The sequence below is a fragment of the Chelonia mydas genome, chromosome 6 (assembly GCF_015237465.2).
Source record: "Chelonia mydas isolate rCheMyd1 chromosome 6, rCheMyd1.pri.v2, whole genome shotgun sequence".
NCBI classification, from domain to species: Eukaryota; Metazoa; Chordata; order Testudines; family Cheloniidae; genus Chelonia; species Chelonia mydas.
In genome coordinates this window covers 96,714,328-96,729,760 of record NC_051246.2, presented here as the reverse complement: position 1 = coordinate 96,729,760, position 15,433 = coordinate 96,714,328, and the positions used below count along the sequence as shown (strand labels likewise).

The following is a 15,433-nucleotide window of genomic DNA, read 5'->3' as shown; positions in this document are numbered from 1 at the left end:
ACACAAATCAGACGTCAAGAATTATAACATTCAAAAACCAGTCGGAGAACACTTCAATCTCTCTGGTCTCTCTATTACAGACCTAAAAGTTGGAATATTACAACAAAAAAAACTTTGAAAACAGACTCCAAAGAGAGACTGCTGAATAATAATTTGCAAACTGGACATCATTAAATTAGGCTTGAATAAAGACTGAGAGTGGATGTGTCATTACACAAAGTAAAACTATTTCCCCATGTTTATTTTTCCCCCGTACTGTTCCTCACACGTTCTTGTCAACTGCTGGAAATGGCCCACCTTGATTATCACTACAAAAGGTTTTTTCTCTCCTGTTGGCAATAGCTCACCTTACCTGATCACTCTTGTTACAGTGTGTATGGTAATACCCATTGTTTCATGTTCTCTGTGTATATAAAATCTCCCCACTGTATTTTCCACTGTATGCATCTGATGAAGTGAGCTGTAGCTCACGAAAGCTTATGCTCAAATAAATTTGTTAGTCTCTAAGGTGCCACAAGTACTCCTGTTCTTTTTGCGGTACAGACTAACACGGCTGCTACTCTGAAACCTATCAGTAATAATGAATCACTGAGTTTGGTTTGGAGTCACATTATTATTTAGTGAAGATTCAGAAAGCTGCTGGGTATTGGTGAAACCAATACACCCCTGAAAATTGACAGGTTTTAGCATTGATGTTCATTCATCCACAATTTGAGATTAAAAGCACATTACACGCTGATCTTGACATTGCCATTGATCTCACTGGGCTCAGGATCAAGTTCTATTTGATTGGGTTGGAAAGAAAGAAAAAAATGCAACATTTTCTTTCACAGTCATCAACAGTGGAAATTGTAATGAAAAATTTGAAAAATGTCAGCCAGTTCTATTAATTATTTATACAGTATTGTTTGCTACCCATTGGCCTGCTATTTGAAGTGGTTCAGACACTTAATCAGACTATACAAATACTTAAAAGCATTCACAATAATCAGGACTGATTCACAATTTGCATGCTTCATTTGGAACAGATATTAGTCATAGCAATTTGAGTACAGCTTCAAGAGGGAAGATTGAGAGCACTCCACCCCAGAAAACCCTACAGCCCAGTGATTAGGGCACTCATGTGGGAGGTGGAAAACCTTTGTTCAATCCCTGCGCTCAATAAGGCAGAAAAGGAATTTGAACCTTGGTCTCCACATCCTAGGTGAGTGCTCTAACTACTGGGACTATTGCGGGGGCACCACCTTCTGCTTCTCTTTTGTGGGTGGTAGGCATGCTCTAAGCACACCTACCAGATCAGGCCCCAGAGGCAAGAGAGGTGGGAGACACCTAGTTTGTCCATCCTGCCAGGGGCTTAGGCATGAGCTGAACACCAAGCAGCTTGGCAGTGCCAGGATTTGGGTGGCTGTGTGGATGCCCACCCACAAAAACTTCAGTACCTATGGGATTTTAGGCACCTATAGTATTAGGCAGCAGCTGAGCGGTGGTTTTATGAATGCCAGTGACTACTTATACCCCAAAAGGGGCAGCCAGGTGCCTAACTTCTTGTGAATCTAGACCTAAGTAACACATCTCTCTGTAAGTGGTCACATTAAAGTCAGTAGGATTGTTCATGGAATACGATACTATCCAATGTGAGTAAGGGTGGCAGAATCTAGCCCTGAGAAAGGACATTGAGGGAGGGGGAAAGAGAAGGGAAGCATGGCTGTAAACATAGTTCAATATGTATAACTCAGTACCTTGTTAATGTGATCCAGTTGCCTGGAAATCTAGGCTGGCTCTAAAATTCACTCACCAGATTAAATTAACTAACAAAAGTGCATAAAGCAAATAAATGAGTTGTGTGTAATGCTAGCTGGAATTCATTGCTGTTATAGCCCATTGGCACTGTGACCTTGACTCCTTCACTGATTTCTCCTCATAATTAATTCAGGAATTAACTGTGTCTGTTTTGTAGTCCACAAGAGGGTAAGTAATAGCAAGAAAACCCTGCTTCACTGGTATGCAGCATTAGTAGCACTGTGTCCAGAAATGCCGACTGGATGATTATTTCTATGGTACAATCCACCTGTGAGTATTTAGATACCCTGCTGGCTTTTGCAGCCGCACCGTCTTAACGATACCAATGTTAGTTAATAAGGAGACATGTTTCTAGGTTGCCAGTGGAAACTGCAATTACCTAATCAATCCATATTCTGTGGTTATCTTTAGGATACAGCCCCATCATATCTGGCTCCTCCAAAGAGAAGGAAGGAAGAGATAACGTGATAGTCAGCTCGACTCACCTCCTTACTTAAAGGCTTGGCAAAGACAGCAAAGTAATTTAGTTGGAGTCCAGAGTTTGCTGCCTTCGCTTAGCTTTGGGTGCTCCTGAAACCTTCTCAGTCTGAATCTCTCAGAATAGGAAGGTGTCCACAGGCGCCGATTTTCTTCTTTCCAGGTGGGTGCTCCACCCCCGCTCTGCCCCAAGGCCCTGTCCCCACCCTTCCCCCAAGGACCCACTTTTGCTCTGCCTCTTCCCGTCCCTGCTCCGCCCCTGCCCCCCCCAGCACCCTGCCCTCAGTCCACCTCTTCCAACCCCGCTCTACCCCCAGCCACGCTTCCTTCCCGCTGCTGAACAGCTGATCGGCAAGGCCCACCCAACAGCTTATTGACAGGTGGCTCCAGCCCCGGAGCATTCACGAAGTTGGTACCTATGCACAGGCCTGTCAGCGTTGTCTAGTTGACTCTTCTTAATTTAGTCCTGCTGATTTGGATGAATTGGTTTGGCAATTCGGGCACCAGTCAATTTGGCAGATAAATAGATTTTCCCAGGTAAACTGAAACAACGTGGAGTCCTTGTGGCACCTTAGAGACTAACAAATTTATTTGGGCATAAGCTTTCATGGGCTAACATCCACTAGTCTGTAAGGTGCCACAAGGACTCCTCGTTGTTTTTGCTGATACAGACTAACATGGCTACCCCTTTGAAACCTGTCCCCAGGTAAGCTGAGGCATTTCTTGTCAGATCATTACGTATGCATTAATGGTACTGCATAATATATATGTGGGGCCCTACCAAATTCAGGGCTGCAAAACACATGTCACAGACCATGAAATCTGGTCTCCTCCATGAAATCTGGCTATTGGCGGGGGGAAGGGGCTATTGCCACCCTTATTCTGTGCTGCCTTCAGAGAGCTGGGCAGCCAGAGAGCAGCAGGTACTGCCAGATGCCCTGCTCTAAAATCAGCACCACTGTCAGCAGCAGTGCAGAAGTGAGGGTAGCATGGGATGGGAAGGGGGGGGTCTCCACTTTGGGGGGGGGGCAGGGCCAGCCTTATGGGTGGGTGACATGGGCAACCTCCCAGGGCACCGTGGTTGGGGGGGGGGGGTGCCATGTTCACCCCACCCACACACATACAGCCAAGGCCGCTTTAGCCACCGAGCACTGGGCCCAGAGCCGGGGAGGGGCAGGGCAGGGCTTGGGGAGCCCACCGTGCTCTGGCTCCAGCTGCTGGAGAGGAACAGGACTTCCTCTTTCATTGCATGATCCATTCCCAGGGCCCACCTCCAGGAACCTCCCCTGGCTTGAAGAAGCTCTGCGGTTGCTGACTGGGAGCCCAGCTCTGAAGGCATTGCCGCTTCCGGGGGCAGCACAGAGGTAAGGGTGGCAATACCGCAGCCCCCTTACAATAGCCTTGCACACATACCCCAACCCGCTTTTGGGTCGGGACCCCCACACTTACAACACCACGAAATTTCAGATTTAAATATCTGAAACCAGGATTTTTAAGATTTGTAAAATCCCATGACCGTGAAATTGACCAAAATGGATTGTACAATTGGTAGGGCCCTATATAAAAGAAGTCAATAGCAAAGTCACTCCTGACATCAATAAAAGTAGTATTAGGCCAGTAGAATCAGGGTTGTCCAGAAATACTATATCATCATCATTATCTTTACCCTTATTTTCCAGTAAGCCAGGGTTATGCTAGCTTGCATGGACTTATAACAAGCAACTGGAAAACTTCTGGGTTGACAGTGCTAGTGAATAAAATCATCTATACATTCAACAGGCAGAGCACAGACCAGTTTGTCTTTAACAAGAATATGGATCATCATTCTTAACATTTCTGTTTATAGAGCATTACCGCCAAGATACTCAGGGATTCATACAACATATATCTGAATGTAACAGCCTCGTATTCCAATAAATGCACTATAAATGGTGACACATTACAATAAATACATTCAATAGAATGTGCAATGTCAGAATCAAGTAAATATATTGAGTTTTTTTATTGTTATACACACAAAATATGTTAAAAGAACATTAGTAAGGTTGCAAAGTCAAGCACTCAAAAGTCAGGAAATGCCAGAATTAAGGTTGTCTGTGCAACCATAATTCAGCCCCTTGTGCACATGCATTAGGATTGTCTTTAATGACATGTTCATGCTATTATTTCCACCTACCCCGTCTCATTCAGTACACAAGATGGACGGTGCTCACCTAATGAGCTGCTATTCAATATTTTGTTTTCCCCTTGTTGTTCAGTGTGTGGCACCAGGCCTTATTTACTGAAAACTATTAAGAACATGCTCTGAAAACAGAATTATCAATTTCCTCGTGGACTTTTCGATGGTGCTCATCACTATATTGTGAGTATTTCACAAATATTAATGAATTTATTTTGACAACCCCCTGTGCGATGATGAAGTAGTAGTATCCCCATTTTGCAGATGGGAAATTGAAGCAGAGAGAGATTATGGTCAAAAGTATCCGCTAATTTTGGGTGTCCAATTTGAGACACCTGGAACCTGGTTTTTCAGAATGCTTAGCACTTTATGTGTTCAAAACACAGCCCCTATAGACTTCAGCTGCATTTGTGAGTGCTCATCACGTCTGCAGATCAGAACCCAGGATCTCAAGTTGGGCACCAAGTAAATGAGGAACACACAATTAGTGACCACCTATGAAAAGTTTTATTTATTTAGCACCCCTTAGGAATGCGGTGAAACAGTCAGACATAAAATCCAATTCTCCAGGGCATGAGAACCATCCTTTCTCTTCCTGCAGTCCCTTGCCTCATTTGCCACACACTTTCCAACTTCTGTAACAATTGAGCCTGGGATCCTACAGGCTACAGTCTCCTTCACCACAATCCTGATTCAATTGCAGAGTAGGTCCATCCTGTGCACTGAATGGAGCAGGAGTCCAACTGAAAAAAATAGTACATGATCATGTAATGAAAGGCTGTCTCATTATGCATATGCACTAGGAGGGCTGAATTAAGGTTGCACAGGCAACTCTTGAGTGATTGACTTTGCAACCTTAGTAATATTTTTTGATGTAATGTTCTGTTGTTTGTTTGTTTGTACTTTCCTAGGATTTTAAAAAAGCAAACTGAAAAACAAGACTTTCCATCACATGGCATCATATTGACACTCACATGAGACATCATCAGGATTGGAATGTTTAGGTCCACCACACAGACCTCTGCCACTTGAACTATGGAGGAACTGATAGCAGTCATGGTCATCCTATGTGTGGACCAACACTAGAGTCGGATAGGACACTTTGTCAGAAGGTTTCACATTCGCTGACCGCAGTGGAATTGTGAAACCCAAGAATCTTGGATTCCCTTACAGGTTCTGGAGGGAAATGTGTTCCAGGGATCACAAACTCTTCTGCTCTTTCCTCCCAAGAACAACCCCTTCTGCCCCATCCCCTCCAATCTGTCCCAGACCTGTCTCTTCCTCATCCCTGGCTCCTTATCCCAGTCCCATTCTCCTCACCTAGCCAGTCCCATGTCTACTCCTCAGCTTTAGCATCCTGGTCTCCTTTCCCTACAAATCCTAGTCTCACCTCTCCAGACTCCCCATCCATTTCCCAATCTTGAAAGTCCCAGTTCCTCCCTCGCAGCTCCTCATATTGCCTGTCTTTCAAATTTCTTGCCCTTGCCTTCTAGACCCTCCATTAGGTAGCCCTTGTTACATCTGTGACCTACTCCCCTTCAGTATTCACCCCATGCTCCTTCCGCTCTGCTAATGATACCAGACTTGATACACTTTTTGTCTCCTCTAATGGACTCCTCCTCTGTGCCTTCTTTCATGTTGCCCTCAGACATAAAATGCCCTGCCTGATCCCCTTCTCCAAAGTAGCTCCATTCCCTCAATCAAGTCTCTCACTTTTCCCATTTTGCTTGCTAAAAAAATGAGGAGGAAAGGGAAACAATTAATTTTCTATATTCATCAAGATATGAGCATGTATTACAGTATGATCATTATTTATTATTGCCCCTCATCCCTCTTTTTTTCTGTTTTTGACCTTCACTTACTGTCCAGTGCTGAATTCATACTATACGTTCTCAGGGGCAGAGCCTACCTAACTTTTGTTAGCTGCCTAGCACACTTTTGGATGCTCAAATAACAGTGATGATGCCAGTGATAACAATAAAAGTAGCTGTTTGGTAGTGTTTAGGAAGTTTGGCAAGGTTTTCTCTTACATTTTAGAGAAGAACAACTTAAGGTCAGATCCCACAATTGTAAACAGATCTCAGAAGGGCGTAGAGAGGGAAATCAGCTGTTCTGTGCTTGATCCTTGTCAGCTGCTGTGAAATGAGCACCTAAAGCCTTTACAAAGAAGGCAGTTAAATAAATCTTGGTATTGTGTTGAAGCAGAAATCTTTTCCCTTTGAAACTCTGATTGCCAAGCAGTGGGGTCAGAAGAAATGCAACACTAGAAATTCTAAAAAAATCCCTGTCTAAAGCAAGGAAATGCCATCATCCTCTTTGTGAATGCAGCCTTAGGTGAAGTGCTATTTTAGTTTTGGATTATATTGTGGAAAAAAATTGATCTGCTTTCCACACCACTCTACTCTCAGGTAGGACTAGATATAATTTTGATTTCAGGTGATGCCAGGCTTATAATGCTAACAGCAAGGGACTTAGAATTGCTCAAATGTGTAAATATGGGGGGGGGGGGAGGAGGATATGCATGTCAAAGTGTGAGGGGGTAGGGGGCAGATTCTCACAATTCATGCAAACCAGTTTTATGTTTGTAAAAGTTGTCCTCCCTTGCCTGTTTCTTTACCAGGAGATTCTCCTCTATTCCCAAAAGAATTATTTTTCTTTAAAATCCTTTAGTCCTGAAATACCAATTTCAGGTCAATTACAGCTGCACATTTAGGCTTTGAAAAATTCAAGACCAATACAAAGTCTGTTTAGATCACTAGTTACATTAGATTCCAGTCTACAAAGTGTAATGTTCCCCTGGCGTGCTTACAACGTAAAAGCATCACAGTCTGGCGCTAATGCCCAGACCCAGAAAGAAAAGCTCACTGGAAACTAAAATGAAACTGACTAGTCCTTATCATTGTTCAAGCTGAATGAAATGCAAAAGGTACTTATTAAACATTAATGCCAAGAAGTATCTGATTTTAAAAATGTTTCCGTTTTGATAAATGTAAGCTGTTATCAATAACACAAAAAAGACTGTGGTTGTTCTTTTTTTAATATATGGTTTTTAACATGAGAGTATTCCTTTGAGAAAATATGTTTAAAAGGATTACATGGTCTAAAGGGCATGTGCAAATTGAAACAATGCCCTTTTTCTTTGAATGTGAGGTAATTTAAAACAACGATACTTTGAACTTCCACAGCATTTTTCATCAAAGCTCTTTACAAATATTAATTCATTTGTATAGAACCCATGTAAGGACTGTAGTTTAGAACATTAGCCCCATTTTACAAGTGGGGAAACTGAGGGGGGGATTAAGACACTTGATAAGCTTTTCAACTGAGCTCATGGTAAAAACTAGAGGCAAAATGTCTGGCTCCCATTTCCCTGCTCACTAGACAATGCTTCAAAGTGGAACCTCTTCCACAGTGCAAAGGCATTTGGGCTTCAGGAAAATTGACTCTGGCATTCTGTTTGTAAAATAAAATTTTAATATGAAGAAAACAAGAGGGCTGTTTACACCAGTAATATAGGCACTGTACTTAGTGGGCTGTGTTATTCCTTGACAGCTCTCAGCTCACCCCTTCAAACCGCCTCCAGGCTTTTAGTCATGATTGTGTTCCCTTCTCACGCCCCGTAAAGACTCTGCAGAAGAAAATCTTGCCAGTTTACACAAAGCTGTCATCCTTGCTGCCCCTGCTGCACGCTGCTCAGATGTGCTCTTTGCATCTACAGTGTTAAAATTACTGCAGTGTGGCTGCAGTTTAGTTGCTATAAAAGAGGCAGCATTCAATCCGTTCCACATTGTGTTCTATTGGAGCTGGTATCGCCAGTGGCCTTGTGAAAGTCACATGTGAAGTTATATGAGAGTTGGTATTGGAAGGCCACTGTTTTAGAAGTGTGTTGTGGAACATAGGAACTACCTTGCCAGGTCAGTCCCTTCTAGTCCAACATCCTGTGTCTGACATTGGCCAATTCTAGATGGTACAGATAGTATCATCTTCAAAGCAAGGTTCACCCAACCTCAAATGAACACTAAAAAAAATTATCCATAGAGGAAGTATCACACCAAGTAAGCACCCAGTTAATGGGCAGTGCCATTTATCAGGGGACAACTAAGTTCAATCTACTGGACAGGTAGGGTTTCAAAGTTAGCCACCTAATAAGCCATGTTTAGAGTAAATTCCTGATTTGTACTCACTGCCTGAGTATTTGTGCACACAAATTAAACACTTGTGCACCTATCTGGCTCTAGGTATCACAGATTAATAAAAACCTCATACCAGGAGGAAGTAGTAACTGGGCCAAATCTTGAAGACCGTGTTCACTTTTTACTCACGCCTCAAAAAATCTCTCACTGAAGTCACTGGAGATTTGTGTAAGCACAGGCTGAATAAAAGCTGAGCATTTGGCCCATGAAGATTTCCTTGCTATCATCTCCTCTTTATGTTTTCTCCATTTGTTGGCTGCAGGAGGTCAGAGCCAGGAAAAGAGCTCATGGGGCTTTGGGTTTAAACCTACCCATTTTGGGAAGGGAGTTTTAAGAGCCAGTGTCTTTTCTGATTCGAGCCGAGCTTTAAAGGCTTCAAATCTCAGCTATGAGGAGGAAACAAAGTTGTTTCCTTGAGACGTATCAACAGATGATAAAAGAGAAGGGCAGATAGCAGTCACAGAGCTGTTTGGGAGTCTCCAGCTGGGATGTGAAAAATAATTTTAAAATGTCAAATGAGCTTTGATCCTGAGAGCTGCCGAGAATCCTCAGCTCCCATTGATTTCTCAAGACCAAAAATCGGAATCAGACGGGACTACGCAGTTACAGTCAGAAGGAAGTGGGAAGGAAGAGAGTAGGATGCAGGTTGACAGGATATTGACCAGAGCAGACTACAAGGCTGAAAAGAGAGTTTTTAAGAATCCATGGCCAACTAGGGGAAAAGATTTTCACTGGTGCCTTCGCCCTCATTGCTAAGGTATGTGTGTGCCCATAACCAGAAGTGTAACTAGTCTCCTCAATACTGGCCCAACCAGTGCGTGCGAGGTCTCAATTCATTGCCATATCATGATGTCATCAGCACATGATATCTTTCAATGGATCAGTCCAAAGGAAAAGGGCACACTGATTAGCTCTTAATAATACAGCATTAGAAATGTGCTAAAGGCTTTACAGACAAATGAGACAATGGCTCTCTCCCAAAGAACTGAGCCCTTCAATGAAACCTACGCTTCAGTCATGGAGTGATAATGATTTATTGGCCAATAGCCAAGCAGGATGTGTCTGACTGATACTGTCCCCAGTCACTGTTCATGGAAGGAAAATCTAACAACAGGCTATTAAAAATAAAGCTGGAAGGAACAGGATGCAAATGCTGAAGCCAGGGGCACAGATGGGCTTTTTAGAGAGTTTGTCTGTACCACTGGGAAAGAATCTATCAAACCTTGTTGAACTATTTAAAGTACAGTGCCCAAATGGGTGCCACCGCGTGGTGGATTGACATCCAACCACAAGTGTGAGGGCTGCACCTATATTGAATCACATTTATGTATTTTGTAAAAAAAAAAAATTGTTGCACACTGAAGTGTGCGGTAAATCACTTAGTCCCAGGACTATAACCCATTTGTGCTGGAGTGCTTATTTTATGTAAATTGTGTGTTATAAGCCATACAAAAATAGAATGTCATTTGAAAACATCAAAAATATTAGCTCATGAATAAGCTCCTCTATTGTTGTGGGAAGTCACCGAGAGATTGGTGATTGGTCTCTGTCCAGACCACCCTCTGCTATTTCTGTCTCTCTGAGTACCCGAAGCGAAGCTTTTATAATTGCAATCAGAGCCCACTCAGCCCAGATGTGAACTAATACTCCTACTATTTCACCCCAATTAGACCCTTTATAAAAGTTGATCCAGCTGTTCACTCAGTTTCTCTAGCTCATAGCTGCTTAGTCTACTACATGCTGCTCCATACTATCCCTCCCCTAACATCTGAAGACATTTTTTTCATATAATAAATAAAAATTGTTTGTTGCTTGAGTTCACCTGCATTAACTGGCTGGAGTTGATCAGCTTTGCTTATCTGGGAGTTTCCAGAATGGAGTAGCTATGGGTTACACTTTGTTACCTTAAAAGGCATTTTTGGCTCTTAGGAAACACTTTGCATTCCCCTAGTTTATTGGTTTCTTTTAGTAGTACATCAATTTTAGCTCATCAGATTTGGAGCTGAAGGGTGGGATCAGTTCTATTTCCTGGGCTGTATGCATGTGCATAACTAGCTGCCCCTGGGGTCTGTTTATATACATGGCCATGCCTCATTGTTATACAATATTGACAGAGACCTCTGGCTGGTGTGCTCTATATCTTGCTTAGTATTTGTGAAATAGGGGTTAGCAAGAACTCCCAAACATAAATTCAGCTGTGGCATTAGAGCCAGAGAGGAGCTGCTTTTTATCTATAATTAGAGCCCAGCTTTGTACACTGGGAAGCTTGTACAAACTGGAGTTTGGCTGGAACAAATTGCATCTCTGTCAACATAACTAGGAGCTCAGCACTTTTCTGATTATTAATGTGCCTTAGAAATCTGCTGGGGCTGGTTACACAGAACCAATGAAATATTGTTGACCTACTCAGCTCTCTGTTGCTTGGGAGGCTGGACATCCTTTCAGCTCTGGAGCCATCCCGTTTTCAGCATGTGGTGAAAGCAAAACAAATGTAGTGTGCGTACAGCCACATCCACATGACGAGCCTATTCGCTGCTAATGATCCCATTCCCATCTGATGCTCAAATACCATCAAGCTGTGGATCTGCTAAAGGCAGGAGCACATAGCTTTGCAAGGTTGGTTAAACTTCAGTTTTACAACAGAATGAGACTTTTCTTGCCAGGAGTGGGTATTTTTCCAATCATGGTGAAATGTTTCTTATTTTTTTATTTTAGTCTTTTTTGAATAGATGATTCTCCAGTTGCCTCTAGCGCCCTCACATGCCTTTCTCCTCTGCTCCTTGGCTCTGGGACCTTCCGCTCGAAGCACAGAAGGAAGATTCCAGGGCAGAAGTGCACCGGTATGAGTTTGGCTCTTTATTTCCCTTTTTAGTCCCACACTGGAGCTGGCTAAGTCCTGCACAGTTTTTGCATTTGATTCTTGAATGGCTGTTTTATTCAGCCATGTACATGTCCCTTAAATTCCCCTATTTATGAACATTTGAATTCATGAGATTTGGGGGGCATTCATTTTGGGGGTGGCTGCTCTTGGGAAGAGCACAATATGCCAGTTAAAAAGGGTTCATGCATAAATTAGCAACATTAATACTCTGATTGTGAGCTCTTGGGGCAGGAACTGGTTTTTGTTCTGTGTTTGTACAGCACCTAGCACAATGGAGCCCTGATTGGTGCCCTTCGGGGTTGCCAGAAAGCTAACAATAATTTGTCACTGGTTTGTTATTCTGTTTAAAAAGTTTCACTCACCCAGTCTGGGAGAAGAAAGATACCACTGGGTTGACATTCAGAGCCACTGAGTAACCTCAGCTCCCAAGGTCAGAGGGAGCCACAGACATACAGTACCTTGAAAAGGAAGCCACCAGAGATTTACAACTAGACACTACAAATCATTATTGGTCACCGTCAACAGTTCAAACCATCAGCTGATATTTTTTCCACATCAAGTGTTCATGAAGCAATGAAATCAAAGTCTGGGTGTACTGCTTCACAGGCAGCAAGGGCTACATTTGACAGATCATTTATTAATTTGACCACCCACCAGAGCTGCTGAGAGCTACATGGTGAGAAAAGGGACAGCACTCAGATGCTTCCACTCTCAGACCACAGACAGACCTATTACCTTTTTACTCAAAGGAGATTACATTTCAGTTATTAGCAACAGAGGGCCCGGGCCTATGATACACAGCTGAGCAATTCTGATTCCGTTCCGCGGAGGGCAGTGGCAATCGTACATGCTAGCCAGTTTATTATGTATTTCCCCAGTTACACAAAAGGCTTATCCTGAAACATTTGGGGTTCACAGGAATTGAGAGCTGAACTTTCACTGCAAGGTGAGGGGTTCATATGCCCTATTGGGCCTTTATCTTTAAATTTACACCGACACACACCAAGGACTAAAGTCTCCAGGATTGTCAGGCTGGCTCCTTTCACCAGCTCCGAATCTTGGCACACAAAAATAAAAGCCTCAGAACTCTACAAAGGAATTTCTTGCTGTATTTTTGCTTTGTTCCCAGCGACCTCTCCCTAGCTGGGAGAATATTGGAAAGAATTCTGTGTTTCTCAGCTAACTCTCGGCTGACGGCCCACTGTCCCAGCCAGAACTGCACAGCCCGCCAGTGTTAGCATATTGCAGCCAGACAATGGCAGCACATCCATGCACAGAAGAATAAAAGAGGAAATATAATGATGGCATAGGAGTGGGTTGATGCCAAAGGGAGAAAAAAATAAATGCTGTAAATATAAATTTCTGCTGGAAACCAGATGCAGGGGATTTTTAATTCCAGGAGACAGAGAAACTTTAGGGAGGGTATTAAGTAAATTTGGATGATATGTTGTTTTGAGAAATTTGGGTTAAAGATATTGGATCAGTTCCTCAGCTGATGTAAAGTAATGTAGTTCAATGGACTCATGTGGCTCTTCACCACCTGAAGATCTGACCCAACAGGTGAAAACCAGGGTGGGAACTGGAGGTTTGATGTTGTAAAACTCTTGTGACAGGTTTTGTAGTCTGGGAGAGCTATGCTTGGCATAGAACCATAGAAAGGGGTCCAAAGGTGGCTCTTGGCCATCTGTGTGCCTCCCTGATTCAGGGTCTAACCTAACTATTTTCCAGACTCATCTCCTTTTCTCCAACTATGCCTGCTAGGCTTGGGGCTGGGCATGGAGTGGCATATGAGTCACTACGCCACCATATGTCCCTTTGGATTTCTTTACAGAAGGGGAATCCTCAGGTAGCCTGTTAAGACAGCTTTCTGCTTGTGTTGTGCACTGAAGCCAGAATGGGGCTTGTTTTTAACATTAGCATTTTACACCTCAAAACTGAGGGGCTACCCAGCCCTAGAGTAGTGTCATTTGCTGGAGGTCAGCATTGAGCTCTGGTGACTTAGATGCATGTGCAGCCCAGGACAGGAACAGGACTGAGCTTCAGAAGCACAGTTGTGTAGGGAGCCTAGAACCAGCATATCGGGGAGGATACGAGGCCAGTGAGTAATGCTAATTTATCGAATGCAGGGGTTTTAACCCTAAGCCTAACTGTGCATAAAGCAATAAGAGGCAATCTTCTTGTCCCGCATGCAAGAGACGGGGAGGAAAGAGACACTTGAGAACAATCAGAGCTCGATAGGAAAATTTAGTAGCAGCAAACTAAATTTATATTCCCATAAAGCTGCCTTGGTGGGGGGGTGGTTTCTCCCCGCGGGTTTGCATATTCTTATTAATTGTTCCCCAAGAAGACTGGATTCCTTTTCTTTTGTTCTTTTTTCTCTTTTCCCACTTCAGCTGAAAAATGTCTAGAGTTTTGTTTTGTTTTTGTTTTTTAAAGGGAGGAAATGAAAGGTCATTCCTTCCCCTCCACCAAGGTTCTCTTCTCGCAGCTGAGTTTGTCACTTCACATTTTAATAAGCTCAATTGGTGCAGCAGCTCTTCACTGGGGGAGGAGAGGGAAGAGGTAAATGAAATTCAGTAACAAGAATTAATTATCACCAGGAAACTTATTCCAGCCAGACTCATACATCAGCCTTAACCGCATCCCTTCTTCCCACAGTGCACTTGGAAGGGGTCGAATTTATGCAGAATGCTGCCTGAGGAAAAGCTAATGTGATCTGTGAGTATTCTTTGTATAAAAGAAGTGATGGCTGTAGGAGCTACATTCAGACCTTGTGCAATCAATGGATTTGCATCCACTGACACTCAAAAAAGAGAATAGTAATTGGGGAGGGTCACAGGTAGATATTGTCAAAAGGGGAAGGAAGAGAGCACAGGGATGGAGCAGTAGGAGAAGGAGGGTTGGGAATGGCACCAGGTGGTGCCAATGGATCAGAAAGGGAGTCAGCAGTGATATGGGAAATGTATGGTATTCTACAGACAGAAGCAGCAGGAAGGAAGGTAAAGGTAAGAAAGGGAAAGGACTGGCTCTGAACTGGGAGGGAAGTCACCCAAGGCAGGAGAAGGATTAGGTGGGGACTCATCGTAGACTGGGTAATAAGTCTCCAATGGGAATGGCATATAGCAGAATGGTGGGGAGGAAAACCCCAAGAGGATGGGGGCGGAAACTGACAAGAACTCCAACAGTGAAAGGTGTAGGGCAGGAGTGGGTGGAGGTTGCAGACACAGCTACTGGGCAGTTTTATAACACCTCAAAATAAAGCATCCGATTCAATGCATCCCTCACAATGAAGTCTGTTGATTTTTCCCTGGAATTTTTTCTTTCACTTTAATGTATATTTTTCCTCTGATAACAAAACAGGTTGAAAGGCCTCCAAATCTATGAAAGGGTCAATTTATAGTTTGTAAGAATAAATTCTTTTGTGACCCAGGAAAGGGAGCTCAGCCTGGTTGCTCTGTTCATGTTGGCCATGCTCTGACGTTTTCTCAAGTCCAGGGTCTCAGCTCTGACCCTGCCAAGTGGCAAAAAGCAGCCAATCCACAGAGAGACCTGCTAAGATACAGTCAGTCACTCTTCCGTGTAAACATCTCCAAAGGGTATTATCTCAGAACCATAGCGATTACAAATGGAAGAGACCTATTGGATCACCTAATACATCCCCTTCCCGTCCTGCCAATGGCTGTATCTAGTGAGGCACTATCATTCCCTACAGGCTTTTGAAGAATGTCAGCACCTAGGAGGAAGAGAAATTGTTTATGGTGGTGTAAGACATATTGAGTCATACTGGATACAGTGGAAATAGAAATATTGAGATGAAAGAAGCATAGATGACTTGTGCCTCCCCATACTCAATGGGCACAATCTAAAAGGGAGGAAACATGACCACCCCATGTGCCTCCTCTG

At 43.3% G+C, this 15,433-nt stretch overlaps 1 long non-coding RNA gene across 1 annotated transcript; it reads left to right on the top strand.

The window, feature by feature from the left end:
• Nucleotides 1–11,144: 11,144 nt before the first annotated feature.
• LOC122466273 lies at nucleotides 11,145–14,831 on the top strand. The gene is made up of 3 exons (XR_006291663.1): nucleotides 11,145–11,265; nucleotides 11,365–11,489; nucleotides 14,189–14,831. It is a non-coding gene; the product is annotated as an uncharacterized LOC122466273 (long non-coding RNA).
• The last annotated feature ends 602 nt before the right edge of the window (nucleotides 14,832–15,433 follow it).